The sequence below is a fragment of the Passer montanus genome, unplaced genomic scaffold, assembly GCF_014805655.1.
Source record: "Passer montanus isolate IOZ18808 unplaced genomic scaffold, ASM1480565v1 scaffold9, whole genome shotgun sequence".
NCBI lineage: Eukaryota > Metazoa > Chordata > Aves > Passeriformes > Passeridae > Passer > Passer montanus.
Window position 1 is genome coordinate 10,794,609 of NW_024374367.1, and position 16,120 is coordinate 10,810,728.

Here is a 16,120-nt window from a genome sequence, read left to right on the forward strand (position 1 = left end):
CCTCTCCCCCCGTTGGGCTGCTGGACCAGGCTCCTGCGACTCTGTTTAAAAGGGGCGTGCTCCATTGATGAAGCCCGCCCTCCTCTGCTCCCACCCGCTCCACTCCTTCCAGCATGACACTTTCTTTCTTCATTGCTGGCGAAAGCCGAAGTCGCAGGTTTTAGTCAAGAAAAGCCGTCGCTGGAGCTGGACGGAGCGGGCGGGGGGACTCCGAGCCACGGCTTCGCACACCCGGGTTCGGCGACCTCTCGCCGAAGGCTCCATCCAAAAGGCTTTAAAATAACCAAAGTAGCCCGGGCAGAGCGGCACCGGCATCTGCCTGCTCTGCCAGGACCTGGTGGGGATGAGTCTCTTTGTCACTCACTGGGAGGAGAGCTGGGTTTTCTTACCTAATTAACGTTTTCCCTTTTTTTCCCCCAAAGCAGCTTGAAGAAGTGGACCAGCAGTTGAAGAATCCCCTGTGTGGCACTTCTTATAGCAGTTGTTTTCTTATGCATTTCTCAGATAAGAGGCAATCCAAGCAACTTTTGTTCAGGATGAGATTTGTGTTGTGCACTTTTCAGGCACCCTGAGGGAAAAGGAAGATTATATACAAATCTGAGTTTATTTTGTTCTGTTTTACAGTTTGAAAGGTCTCTGTAAAAATTTAAGACGTCCTTTAGAGCTAAATGTAGTTAAGTGTTGTCTTCTACCCCTTCCTCAAATCAAAACCCCCAGCCTTGGTTTAAAGGGTTTTTAAACCTTTAAAACCTGTAAGCAATGCAAAAGAGAAGTTTGGAAGTTCAGTTTGCACTTCCATAGAAAATGTCAAAGTTCTTTGCATTCTTCGCTCAGCTTTGGGACAGGGCACAGAAATGTTGGTATTTACTGCAGAAATGGAAAGTTTTAAAATAAAATTCAATTCAGAATCCACTTATGGGCAAAATCGTACCTCCTGATTCTTCAAAACAGCTGGTGAAGTGCTACAAATCTCAACTATTAGGAGTAAATTCTTAATTTTGTATGATGAATGTAAAAGTCAGAGTAAATAAAGCATCACCTGCAAAGCTGTGCATCTTCAACCCTGCGACTGGCTGACCATGGTTGCAGCTCTGGTGGCAGTGCAGGAGTCTCCAGGATTGTGGAGACCAAGTGAGCACATCCTTAAGGCAAGGTGTAATGGCACGTAACCTCCCTGCATGGCATTGTGCCCACGCTTATAAACCAGGTTTAATTAAAATCTCGGATATTTACTGAGAGATAGCTCACCCATATCTCCCTGAGCTGCAGTGCTTGCAGAGCACCCTAAGCCCTGACCACCTTCCTACAATCTCCACATGTACCCCAAAGCTTTCAGTCTTCACAGAGAGAGATACACACACAGGGTGCTTGAGCTTGGGATAATGCTCCAGAAATCATGGTGGGAGAAGGAAGGGTAGGCTGTATCCTGAGCTCAGGCAGGTGTGGACACATTTCCCAGGAGTGCCAGGGGGAGCCTGTGCTGCCATTTGGGCGTGTGGAGCAATATTGAGCAGCCAATCAGCCAGGGGGGAGTGAGGAAAAGTGAACCGAGTTGCCTTGGGAAGGAGAGGTGAAAAGCTGAGCATAGCATCAGGGCTGAGTCAGAGGGGAGGGGAGGAGGCTTACGTGGGGCTAGTCCTGTCGGTGTCTGGGTAAGAGGGGTGCAGCCCTCAGTCCTCTGATCAGCACAGTGTTGGGAAACAGGTCTGGTTTATCTGCTGCAGAGTGCCCCGGGGCGTCCCCACTTCACAAACATCTCGCATCCCACCACTCTTAGCCTCAGCACCCCCCATACCAGTCAGGTGCTAGTGACAGCTGCCTTGCTTCTGTTCAGCTACTGCCACAGGAAAACTTATCAAAGCTTTGGAGGTTTTTTTCCTCCTTAGTTTTCTACAAGGTGACCAGTTAATGTGGCTCTGGGGTGAGGTTTGATGGACCTCAGGAGCTGGTAGAGGCTGAGAAGTGACAGCACATACCTGTGACTTGGTTGGGTAGGACCCTTTCTTTTTTGGCACTGAGCTGAACAGAGCAAGGTTGTTTTGTGGAGCATCCTCACAGGCCCATCCACTGATCTGAAACCACCAGCCTGAGGGAAGGCAAGTAACACAACTCCATCATTCAGAAGAGAGGATCCAGCTCATGGGACTCCATGATGGGGCAGAGTTAGGAGCAGTCTGAAGCCTCCCAGGACCAAGTCCTGGCTTTGCAATGTCACTAAACATACATTTATGCATTTCATGCAGCATGGCATGACTTCCAGAGCCATTTCCATCAATATGCACAAGTTGTATGTTGTGTGGCATTTTGAATCTTTACAGCTGGAGATTAGTAAGTGCAGAATGAAAGCTGTACTGTAAGTAAATAGATTATGTGGAGCTTAGAGAAACTAAACTGCAATCTTAAATTCAAATGACTTTCCTATTAGGAAGGATCTATTAATACTTACGGTATGGTAATTGTGCAGACTCCAAGTCCTCACCCAGTCAAAAGTAAGACTTAACCCATACCTACCCATGAAAAAATCCCCTTAAAATGCTGGGAATTTTGCCTGTGTAAATACTGCAGAACTTGAGCTGCGAATGCCTCTTCTATAAACTACAAAATCAGAATTTGATCACAACAGCAAAACTTCAGTGAGAAATTTAAGGCAGTGCACACTGCTGCAAGAATACACTTGAGGAACCCAGATTTCCTGAGGTTTTTGCACTGCTTTTCTCCCTTGTTACCATTTCATTTTCACTATAGGTGAGACCATCCCCAGTACTAGTCTTTGTTCTTTGTGGCTCAGCCTCTCTGGGTAAGCATCATCTTCTTTTATCTGCTGCATCCTCTTGCTTGCCCAACGATTATCCCACAAGGCAGACAGTTTCCCTTTGATGGTTGCTCCTCAATACTACAAGATATCTGGAACAGCCAACTCTTCTTCTGTCTAATCTGTGTGGTCAGAAAGTGAAAGATTTCATTCCCTTCAAACAGCTGACCACCCTCTCCTGCCTCTCATTCATCTGCTGGTAACAAGGATACCACTCTGGGCTGCCTTTCTCTTTGTTTTGGAAGCTCTCATAAGGGCTTCTCTTTAAAAGACATTTTCAGCAGTTGTGTCAAAGCTGGATTTTTAAGTTTTGTAAGCCTTTCACATTTGTTTGAAGGGACCGAAACGTGCAAGTTCTTGGTGTTTACCTAATTTTCAAACCTATCTGTGCTAAGCCAACTCTTTTTGGTCCTCATTAAAAAGATTTAAATACACTCATCTACTGTAGTCCTTTAAGGTCCTGCTTCCTCCCTGGGCTTCTCTTCTTACCCCATGTAGTGTGCTGCTGCCATCAAGGTCTGAATCACTGGGTTGTTTGGGAGTTTGCTCCTCCAACTCACAGGAGGCTGGGAAGTGCTTCCTGCCATTCCCAGCAATACCAGCACAGCACAGCTGTCACAGCTTGCCCTCTGTGGGCCCATATCCTGGTCCTCATTTTAGAGCCAATGGCTGGGGGAGATGTGAAATGATGTGCCAGGCTACTGCAGAGCCACTGGTGCCACCCCACTCCCCTGAACACTGAGATGTGCACATTGAGGTGACTAATTCAAGGTTACCCAGGGCAATAATACACGAAGACCCTTCATCTCAGTCCTGGGTCAAACTGTGCAACTCAAACATCTTCCCAACCAGAGCATTGCAGCAGGAGCTGTGTCCTGTAAGAGCCATCCATTGCTCTGCACAAAAAAGCAAGGTGGGGCACAGTGGAAATGCAGTGTAGCCTTGTCCTTGCAGATATCATCCCTGCTCTTTGCCTGGGTAGGGAATCACCATTTGGGAACAGAAGGTGAAGGAGAGAACGCAAACAAGCCTGTTCCACTTCTCCACTCACGTGCAAGGAAGCTGGCCTTCAGCTTGCCTCAGAAACAACCCTGGAAAACAGATACATGAGTAGGAACTAGGGACTGGGTGGGAGGAACAGCAAAGCCCATGTAGACACTGCAAATGTGTGGGATTTTTGTCTTCAGGTCAGCACGGATGGACATAATGATCCCTTGAGGCTCTCCACTTGAAAATGCTGGTTCCAGCTTGCCCCTCCCCTGCTCCCAGCATTACTGCTGACTGTTCACACACTGCTGCTTTTCCTTACACCTCTTATCTGCCACGTGGAAAGTGCTCAGGGTAGCTGAGCTTCTGGGTCTCACTGCAGCCTGGCAGTTCCTTTGGCCTAATAAGCAATTATTGATTCCATCTCCCTTTTTACTACAGGTCAGCCTGGGAGAGGTCCTAAAGAATCTAAGAAACACTTAATTCTGAATCTTCCCATTTTTGTGCAAATTAAGCCACATCAAGCTAAACATTATAGTAGTTTATCTTTTGTGTTTGCAATGTCACTTTGCAATGTCACATGCAATAGAGCAAACAGGACCTGAATACACTCTTCATGACTTCTGATATTATGTACTTATGCATCTACACTATGTTTCAGGTGCCTTTGCCAAAACATTAACAGTAATATTAGAAGGACTAAGTAGAGCAGATGTTCTGTAATCCCACACCAAAAGGCAACCTTGGTATGTTGGAAATTATACAGGTACAAAAAGCTTTATCCCTCGAGCCATGTACTTTTGTTATATAAACAAATTATCATAACAGCTCTGTGAGGTGTCACCATCACCTTATGAAAAGAAGACTGAGATGATTTATTTGGCAAAGAACATGGGGTCATGGAGCTCTGACCTCATGGTAGCTCCACCCTCCCTCTCCATCTTGTCTGCATCCTAAGTATATAATGTAATATTTCAGTGCAGGGATCATTAAACTGTAAGCATCTATTTTAGGAGGGCTGTTTTCATTATTTTCCAAATAACAGATTGTCTCCAGAGATAACAAAATACAAATATCTAATAGAGCAGGGAAAAAGCTAAGCAACTTTACAGATAATCAAGTTCTTTTTCCCTACACTGTTTGATTTCCCTTGGGGTGTAACAAGGTACCCAGCTAAAAGCAAAGACGTCTCCCTGTATTTGTATTGTTGTAGGAAGTCTCTACCAGTTATAAAACTGTCAAAAAAATTGTCAATGGCCAAAAAGCTGGGAATGTTTTAGGCCTAATCCAGTGCCTGTCAAAACTCATCATCAAAATTTCCACTAACTTGCAGAAGTGCAGAATCTCTGTCATTTCCAGGAGCTATTTTACACCATCACATCATGCTCATTAATATCCACCTGACAAGCATATATAACGTCCAGTATTTCTTTACCAAGATGCAACAGCTTGAAAAAAAACCACATTTCTTTTTTAACTTAGAAAAATGTCTGTGCTCGCTGAGTTGCAGTACCCAAAACTAGGGTGTTTTAAAACTCTTCTCAGATAGTTGAGGGTTCCCAGAACAGATGGGCCCAGGGAAAGAGAAGATAATTTAATGGCAGCCCATCACTTTGTAGCACTGCTGGTACCACATCATTACCACAGCCAGAATGTGCAACAGACCAAAGCCATTGACCTCTCCCCCATGCTAAATAATCAAGAGATGCTGCTTAAATGTGATGCTTCAGATTTGTCAGCAGTCTCCAACTTGCAGGAGGTGTTGAGGAAACATCTCTCTTCTTATAGGTGCTCCTATGCTTTTGCACCCAGTTTCCTCCTTTCCTCTGAAAGCAGCATTGCTAAGAAACAGACTAGAAATGCTTAGTGTTGAAGATTCAGCATATAAAGACAGGACAAAAATCCAGAAAGGGATTTGGTCTCTCCCCAGCTGGGCTTTGTTTGCCCTGGATGAGGGAGTGGTGAACAAATTCTATTTTCAGCTGCGCACCTTGCACTGTTTCTCACGATGGCTGTCACTGCCTGAGCAGCTGGGCTCACCTAGCACAGGATCCCTCACTCTGATTTGTGCCTGAACTACTGCTTTGCTGTCAGGTACCTGCAGCCTTGGCTTTGCTGCTTAACTTCACTGTCGAGCTCTGCTTTTGCAACCAAAATAGGGTGTTTAACACTAAGAATTCAGTTTCTTAGAAGACAAAGTTTAGGTGAGATGTTAAAAAGCAGGCACAAAAGTAGCAGGATGCAGGGACAGCAAACTTTGGGTGATCTGAAACACACTTTGTGTTTCAGCAGAGCTGAAACAAAATTGTTTTTTTCTTCACAGCTGTTTCCAACAGCTACCTCTGCTCTATGCCTTCATGCCTTCTCACTCACTAAATACCTTTTTTTTTGATGGCAAAGGCTGTCTAGGAGCAAACCTGGAATCCATTCGTTCCCCTCACAGGTGTGAGGAGAGCTACAAGAATGATGTGAGTTGGCTGCAACCTTCCTAACCACATTCATGTCATGCCACTCTGGCTGGGATGCTGGAGAGAGAATTAATGGAGTGTAAATCCCGGTTTGGAAATCTCCAGCTTCTCCCTGTAACTCCTTCATTCCCATTGCAAACTACAGGAAGAGGGGATCTCCCCAGAGAACTACAGCTGCATATTTTGGGTCTTGATTAAAAGTAGTGGAGAATTCACACAACCAGAGCTGCCTAACGGGTTCAGAGTGAACTGGGATACTTCCAAGAGAATCTGTAGTCCTGAGATTAAACCCTGCGAGCAGCAATCCTCTTTTAAAGTTATTGTATGGCTTGGCTACAAAGATAAGGCACCAGATGGCTTGGGAAGAATTTTTAGGAGACAGTCTGCTGGTATGCCTGGAAGGATCTTGAGAGTTTACATTTACAATAGACCATTTCTTTGGAGGCGAATGTTTGTCAGGAACATCAGTTTTAATTACCTAAAATGTAGGCTGTTTCCAAATGCAGACAATGTTAACAGGAGTTATTTTGGTTTTTTTTTCTGAAGAGAGGACAGCCAACAGAAATCCCTTCCTTTATAGGTAGCAAATTCACTTGTGAGACTGCTGTTATGCAGTTTTCATCTCAAATACTATCCTGAAACACTTCTTTCTCTGATGAATTATTCGTAGCACAAGTAGGTGTTACTTTTCATCTGTTTTCAGCCAATGAATTAAGCAGCTAATTTTGTAAACTCTAAGAACACAAGAATATCCCTCAAAATTCCCAAGATTTTTCAGCTGAGCCTTACTTTGTCTTTTGCATGCAAGGAGGGATAAACTGGGAGAGAAGCCATAAGGATGCCAGTGGGAATAAGCAGACTGTCAGTAATCTCAAGGTTGCTTTCATACATGCCACTTGCTTCTAAATCCAGGTGTGATCATTTGGCAGTAAGGATTATAGCACTATTACCCATAATATCTGAATTCAATGACACCAGGAATTGAGCTCCCATATACCCAGTGCGAGGGCATGACATTTCTTTCCCAGCCAGAAGTGTTACCCAAAATTATCTAAAGGATTTGGACCCTGCTGGAGCTCCTCATCACCTGCAGGTGCATGGCAGACCCAAGGAGATGTGCATGTGGGCAGCACACCTTGTATGTCTGGAGGTGTGGCAGCTCTGCTAAGGGGGTAATTTCCTACCCTACACAAGGATGCTAAGATATACACGTCATGTTTTTCAGACCTTCCAACTTTCTCATATACATTACAACATAAATAACTTTAATAAATGCTGGTGATGGGAATCAGGCTCATGTTTGTAAGCCAGCTTTCCATGTTGTCTCCCCATATTTTATCATCTTAATTCTTAAATATTCCTAACCTTTCCATTCAGAATTTTTAAAAGGCCAAAGCACAATTTGGAAATGGCTGTAACACAGGGATATTTGTTGACTTAACTGACATTGTTTTGACACGTCAGGGCCTCCTAGGGGACCGAGACCCCATTGTCTAATGGCAGAGCAAACACAGGACTGAAAATGGGGCCAGTATCGGCATTCCCCTGCCTTATCACACTCAGTTAATGCGTTACTCCACACCAGCCAGCCAGCTAAGAATAGCATTTGTTGAAGGGAGGAGAAATCTCATACACACCAGCAGCATTCTTTCTCTCTGCTGTTTTCATAGGAGGTTCCAGCACATGGTTCTTTGTAGCACAAAGTCCATAGTCAAAACAGAGAATTATCCAAATTTCATCTACCAACAAATTGGATATCTGTGTTCCTTCAACAGCAGCACAGGGAGATGCTCGCCCATGGCTGAGACTCTTAGATCTGTCATAGCTTGTGAAACACATGGAGATCCAAAAGAGCAACTTCCCCCAAACAAGAGTAGAACTGGGCACATTAAAACAAACATGTTATCCTGTTTGAGTCTGTGCCTCAGTTAACTCGCTGAACAGTGAGAATGGAACTTTGTAGCCCTGGTCATACATATATAAAACCATGTGGTTTAGGGCAGCAGTATGTAATTGCATGAAATGTTTTTGGATACCATTATGCATAGAAAATAGGCCTCTGGGCCAGGAGCTGGCACTTTTCAGAAGCTGACATGCTTCTGCTGAAAGCACTGTGAGGGATCCAGTGTCACCACTTCTGCAGCATCATTAACAGCAGTGACCAAGAACCATCCCTGTGGCTCTTCCCTCTTGCAGATATCCCTAAGTCACTCTCCTGCAATCCACTGCACAGCACAAAGAGAGGAATTATGCTGTGGAGTTTCTGCATTGCTTAAACACACAAGAACTACTGACCTGACCCTCTTAGAGCCATTTCACACTCTTTCCAGGGCACACCAACGGTGAGCATTCAGTGGTGACAAGGCAGGAACAAGGAAAGCTTACAGGGCCTTGCCTGAGCACCAGTCCTTCTTCCATGGATCTGCAGCTGGGTGTCCCATGCCAGAGGTGATGTCCTTGTGCTCCTCTGCTGAGCTGCTCCAGGAGGAGAGGGACACAAGTCCTGTCTGGGGACATACAAACATCAATGTAACTCTTGCCCTTGCGCAAATGCAGCGCTGGTGTTCAAAGGCCCACCCTTGACTGCTCTACAGTCTGATGTCAGTACCACACATGATGGTTTAGTTTCTACTTCCACCACCCAGAGCAGACATGGCTGTGGAAATCCCAGATTAACAATTCCAATTAGGAATACCCACCATAGTCTCGATGTGTGTGTGTGACTGCCAGTGGCTGTGATGTCTCTCAGGGTGTGGAGTTATAGTTACAGCTCTCAGGTGTAGAAGTTCCCTTTTACTTTTCTGCCCCACTCCCTAAGATTTTTCTCATGCCCCAGCCCTCTTCTTGTGTTGTTCCCTCAGGCTTCAGGCCATGTGTCCTGGTCACCAAGGAATTTGGTTCCCATGCCTAGAACAGCTTTTGTGTTATTGGCAGCTCTTCTTTCTGCACCCATTGAAATCTATAAAAATAAGACAATGCGTGAGTAGCTTTTAAATCTAATTATTCTTGTGTTTACTTGGCATAATCTTGGATATTTTGCAACCAATTTATTTGACCCAGCTTCCAGGAGAAGACTTGAGGCGTGAGATACAGTAACACAAATGTTTCCTGTAGGTCTAAAATGTGGTTCAAGCCTTCTCTATCCAAGCCCTTCAGCAAAAGTGCATGTAGCTTGCTCCTTGACTTCAGGAAATGAGTGCAAATGCACCCAGGCTCACCCTGCAGCTGGAGGTGTCTGGGGCACCCTCCAAATGTAGGTCCAGCTGCATCTGTCCCTCATGTCACAGGCATGAGCCCCTGGCCCTGAGCGGCGTGTGAATAGCACAGCAGTCAGAAAAATTCACACAGAAGATTTTGTAAGCACATTTGCTGGTTTAAACTTTGCCCTAGAGACTGGAGACTCCTGCAACTGTGAGAAAGAGGGGTCCTAGTCATTTATAGCCGAGGTCAGCAGAGGGCCAGAGCAAGGAAGTTTGTATTGCAGCAATTTGTACCTTATCTTGTTTATAGATGTAAACAGAAGGTTTACACTTCCATTACTGAACTCTCCCTACACCAAAAATGTTGAGTGCAAAGAGAAGGAGAGGGATAGGCAACATGTGTGCACTCGTTTCTTGAACTTATTTCAAAAAGTACAGTTAAATAGTCTGGTGCTTCTGAAGTTTGGAAATTCGGACCCCCTTGCAGGGTTTAAAAACCCATCTCTGCAGACTGCAGGGGTCATTCCAGGATCTCAATAAGGTTTGGATGTAACTTGTAAGTCTGATGGACCTGAGTCAACATCATTGAAGCCAAGAATCCTTTATGAGCTTTAGGTCACTCCCAATTGCTTCTGAAGTCATTGCCCAGGCTTTTCTCATTTTAGTCACAGTACCAGGGTTTTGTATCATCTGAAAAGCTCCAAGGCAAGGGACATATGGAGCTTACAAAAGCATTTATTGTGCTAGTTAGCTCCAGTCCCATGCCAAGCAAATTATTCATGCACATTCTGTGGATAGGAGAAACAATTTTCATGTGGTTATATGGATAAAGGGAGAAGAATTTGGGCCACTGACTCAGCCTGTCAGCAATGCTTCCCCCTAAATTCAGCCATGGAGCTGTGAAGCAGATTTCTCACAGCACTGATGGTGGGGCAGCACTCTCTTTGGAAAATGTGACCCCTTATTTACATGCCACTTGGAAACCAGTATCATACAAGGGAGCCAAATTATTCCCGAAGTATGGCCTTTTGATTATAACCTTTCAGGAAAGTAAGCAATTGAACAAAAGCAGCTTAGAGATAGCATTTCAAATGAGAATCAACCAGCTTGGCTGGACCAGGAGCAGCAGCAAACTGCCCAGCCTCTTGGAGACATGGCCATGCCATGTGATGCTGCCCTCCTGCATCCCAAAGGAAAGCTGACATTCTACAGGTGTTCTGCTTTTTGAGTCTCATGCAAGGAGACAGAGTTTGAGGAGACACCACAAAAGTTTCCTTTTAACAGTTGCTGCTTTTCCATTTCAGCTCTGTGACCAAAGTACTTTTTGTTTTTCTTTTTTTGTCTCAGCAGATTTTATTCAATTACCATTGCAGTGGGCACTGCAGAATGCAGGGTACATTCCTGCTTCAGTTGTCTTTCTGTGTGCTTGGCAGCAATTCTGGACACCCAGAAATGCTGTCCATCACTATTTTCTTTCATTTCCACTTTCCCTTTAGAAATATTTCATAAATGGCCTTTCCACATTGAAAAAAAAATAAATTAATAATTTAAAAAAATTAAAGTAATTAAATTTTTTCTGTTATTCAAGTTAGTGGAATTAGAAAAGCTAATCAGCTGACTGTTATTGTACAATAAAGTCAAGAGTAGTTAATTTCAATCTTTGTTCCATAATACTTATATAATTCAGACCTGGAGACAAAAGCAATAAGGTAATGGATTAGCAGTGGCTTAAAGCTGAAAGTAGCCTGAGGAAGTAAGGATAACAAAATAAGTAGGAGTGGGCAAATCATATGTAATTGGTATGGGAATAACTTAGCATATTATATTTTATCAATATAAATGGAAGAAATACAAAAGAAATTTCAATTTTAGGGTCTCTGTGAATAAAAATATATGTAAACCTATATTATAAATATAAACATAACCATAAATATAAATATAACCAGCCTCTATACTTGAAACAGAGCTACCAAAAATTAAATTTGAAATCCAGTATAGTAAAACAAATAATTGGGCAATAATTAAAATGGTTGTTGAAATGCAAAGCTAGTTCTCATTAACAGTGTTTTATAAGTTTCCTTTTTTTCAGTGATGTACAAAACTAAGACCTATGTCATTCAACTGAGGTGCCAAGCAGTTCAAAGAACACACTGAACAGAACTTAATCCCAAAACACCAGCCACAAACTACACTTTTCTAGAAAAAAATCATGGTTCATAGGTAAATAATTATGACAATTCATTTGGATATAACTTGTGAGGCAAATGACATCAAAGCCTTCACATGCATACACAAAGGAATTAGAAAAATCTATAATAAAAGCTCTGGTGGGACCCATACGCACCAGTGTTCGCATTTCACAAGACGCCTACCAAGGTTTCATTATGATTACCTTTTGCAAGCATTGCAGCTGGTACAGTAATAATTGCTGTTCCAAAGAGAATTGTGAAAGCGCAAAGCACAGGAAAACTAGAATAGGAATTTTGTGACAAGAATTCCATGCAATTTTTCACATACCAGCAGAGAAAATTAGATTTCTAAACAGTGGGTGAACGCCTGCTTGCCAGGATAACAGCCACTGCCTGCACAGAAACCACCCCTCAGAGCCTATGGGATGTTCACAACAAGCAGCAGCTGAACACAAGCAGCAGCGCAAAGAGAATGGTGGTAATTAATTAATTATTTAGTGCTTCTGTGCTAAAAGAAATTATCCCTGTATGTGTTACTAGTGGGTAAAAACCTCAAACATCCACAAAAATGCATAAAAAGGTACCTCTGTTATTGATCAGAATAACTTCTAGCCATTTTGACTAGGACACCTCCTTAAGAGGAACACTTTTTCTCAGTGATTGGATCTCACTGGGAGAAATTCACTGTGTTGATTTGGCACTGCCTGATTTTTTGGTAGAGGGAGAGGGCCACAGGGGTCGGTTCTGTGAGAAACTGCTGGAAGCTTCCGCCATGTCCAACAGAGCCCATGTCTGATGGCTCTGAAGATGAACGTGCTGCTGGCCCAGTTAAGGAGGTTGGTAACGCCTCTGTGATAACATTTAAGAAGAAAAATCAAAACACTTTTTTCCCAGGATCAGCGAAGCACCGCTGCCGGGGCCATCCCTGGTGCGGCGCACGGCAATGCGCTGACAAGGCCGCCGCCATCTCGGTGCGGCCTGCGGTGAGCTCTGCCTGCCTGGCTGGCCCCGCAGCTGTGGTGAGGAGCACGGTAAAACAAACTGTGCCTTGGAATGCATGAACTCCATGTGCATTCCACACATGGTGCAGAGATCCACTCACAGCCTGTGGGCAAAGGGCTCACACCAGAGTGGGTGGATGCTGTGCTCCAGTGGGAGACCCGAATAGAGAGAGGGCCCCTGCTTCAAAAGACACAGAGAGAGGGCCCCTGCTTCCAAAGACAGAGAGAGTAAAGCCTTTGCTTCCAAACTAGAGCAGCCTATCCTTCAAGGACTGCACCCCAGGGACGAGTGACCCACGCCAGAGCACTTTTGGTTGCTTCCAAAGACAGAGAGAGAGGGCCTTTGCTTCCAAACTAGAGCAGCCTATCCTTCAAGGACTGCACCCCAGGGACGAGTGACCCATGCCAGAGCACTTTTGGGAAGACTGCCCATGGGAGGGGCTCATGGCATAGGTCTATCCTTCGAGGACTGCACCCCAGGGACGAGTGACCCACGCCAGAGCACTTTTGGGAAGACTGCCCATGGGAGGGGCTCATGGCATAGCAGAAAAAAAGACTCCTCTCCCTGAAAGAACAGAAAAAGATCTCGAGTGATGAACTGACTGAAACTCCCATGCCCTGTCTTCCTGTGCTGTCGCTGGGAAGGAGGGAGTGGCTGGGGGAAAAAAAGTGTTTTCAGGACTTACTTCTCATTATCGTTGTCTGATTCTGTTAATAATAAATTTGCTTTATACCTTTCAATTTAAACTTGTTTTGCCCCTAGAGTGTTTTCTCTCCCAGTCCTTATCTCAACTCATGCTTCCTTCATTAATTTTCTTTTTCCCCTCTCTTCTGCCCAGCCATAGCAGAAGAAGGTAAGCAAACGACTCTCGTGAGTGCCTGGCGTTTGGCCAGTGTCAAACCATGACATTCACCTTGGCCTCAATTCACAGCTCAGCCAGAAAGTTTACAGAGGCCTCTTGGGTGTTTGTAACACTCTGTTAAATAATAGCACAAATAAAACCACTGTCTTGGGATAATGCACCTTCGTTTATACAAACATTTCATTTCAAAGTCTTAAACAGGCAATAAAACAATATTTAGTCTTGCAAGTCTTCTTTGGTTAGGTTCATAATGTACCTGCCTACCAATTACATTGCCTGCAGTCAGAACACCTAGAAAACTCTATTTATTAGCAATCCATCCCTTCAGTCAAAGATAATCTATTCTGAAGGAGATTGCTAAGACAGCTCCTGGGATAAAGGAGGGTAAGGTGCTCTTGAATATTAACATAAAAGAAATAAAAATAAGTGGTTTGCATTTCAGAAGTAAATTTTTTCACACCCTCATTCTTGTTTTCACCATTCAGACATAGGCTGTGACCTCCACTGAGGTCCTTACTGAAGTAAATATCCACTGACACCCTTCTTGCTGCAGCCTTTGGACAGCAACATCTGGAAGATGATGAGACCCCACATCCTTTGCCCATACACACAACACAATCTCTCAGGCTGTTCCAGTATTTTACCTGTCCTTCAGAGCCCCAAACAGAAGCAAAATGGTTGTTACATGTATGTAGTTCCTGCCTTATGAGCCATGTAATCCTCTTTAGTGTTTTAGCTATGTCACACATGAATTGATGGCTCTGTGCAGTGCCTTGTCCAGTGATGGCAGATAATAATGCCTTTGGTGTGCAACACTCAGCTGGGGCAAGCTTGGAAAGTGTTAACTCTGAGGCTGGATAATATCTTATTTGGTTGAAGTAAAAAGTAAACCAATACAGGATTTACAGCAATTTAAGGCTTAAGATGATATCAGATGCCTGTCATCTCCAAACACCTCTCAATCAGCAAAAAATAATCCTTCATGAAGTGGATTGTTGGGTTTTGGTGCAAGCTTTTTTGGGCAAAATGGGCCCATATGTTATTGTTCTGTAGAGTGGAGGGAGGTGAAGCATAAACTCACCTGAAAACTTATCCAGGCTTCTGGCAAGTGTATGCTGCTTACCAGATCTCTGCATTTCATGAGTCCCACATGATGATTTGCAGGGGGATCTCTTTGAAAGGATGCAGGAAGTTAGAACTATCATCAGCTAATGAAGAGGGCAGAGAAATGAAAATGGAGCCAAAGAGAGGGGAAGATGTACTAATTTTCCTGAGAAATACTGCATTAGATCCACCTGCTTACAGGGTTAACTTTCTTCCTCTATTTCAAATAAGAGGAGTCAACCTGACCTTTACTTTCAGATCTGAGAGAAGCCTTGAAAATGAGAACAGTAAGGCTCTTCAAATGCAAACACTGGCTGCAGCAGACCTATTTAAAATAGTTTAGAAGAACACCATGAACTACAGAAGGAGGGGAATTTCCCCCCCTCAAGTTTGCTGCCTCACTGAACACAGTGACAAGCTTGAGTTTGCTCTCTTGCATACCAGGAGGGCTGTAGCAGAAAATTAAGTTAAATCCACAAACACAGGACCCAAAGCACTCAAGTGGCACCAGCTCCAGTTTTGCTACAGTGCATAAAGGGGCTATTCTGCAGAGAATGCCCTGGTCCAACATGCTCAGGCTTTAGTTAATGGTCCTGCTTCATGGGAACAGACCCTGGACAGAGCTGCTAAGGGAAACAATCCCAAACCAGCTCAAGTGGTCCAGAGGACATCTACCTCTGAGAAGGGAGGAGTTGTGTACAGCCTCCCAGACTGCATTCATCATTCTCTTCCATGTCTCTCCAACCTAAAAAGTTTTTTTTTAAAGAATAAACTATAAACCACTCAACAGCAATAGTAAGTAATATAAAAAATTGAAGGGAGAAACTAACCCAAAATAGCAGCACCCCAGCCCTCATATATTCTCTTAAGAATTCAGATTTATCATAGCCCCCAACTTGCTGCACAATTCCAGTCGCATCTTCTGCTACACACTTCTTCTGGGCTGCTACTTTCAGTTTTGAACCTTCGCCCTACAAGGAATTCTCTGAACAGAAGGTTAACCTTTGTTTTAAAGGATGTCATAAGTAAAAACAAACTCTGGCCTTGCAAAATTTCCCTGTTTGTATGTTTTGCCCCAGTTACTCAGAAAATCCAACAGATTAAATTTCCCTTTCTGAGAAGTGTTATCTAACTGCAAACCAGTGGTAATGTCACTGGGCATATGATATACTCACTGAAGTGCAGTTACTTGGTCAACAGAGATGGCTTTGATGCTGAAAAGATATTGCAAAAGGGCATTTAATCTCTTTTCTGTCTGCCCTCCCACACAAACACTGAGGATCAAGGCAACTTTCTGAGGCCTGACAGAGGACATGACAGAGAGAGTTGGCTGGTGAAATTCTGTGTGATTTCAGAATAATACCTACCTACCTGTAATTATTGCCATGCTTTGGTTTCTCCTATCTGCAGGCATCCTAGGCTCTCTCTCACCCCTCTATGAATCACATCAGAGGCCATTGGAGCATATCAGGACTGGGAACAGAAGTCAATTAAGG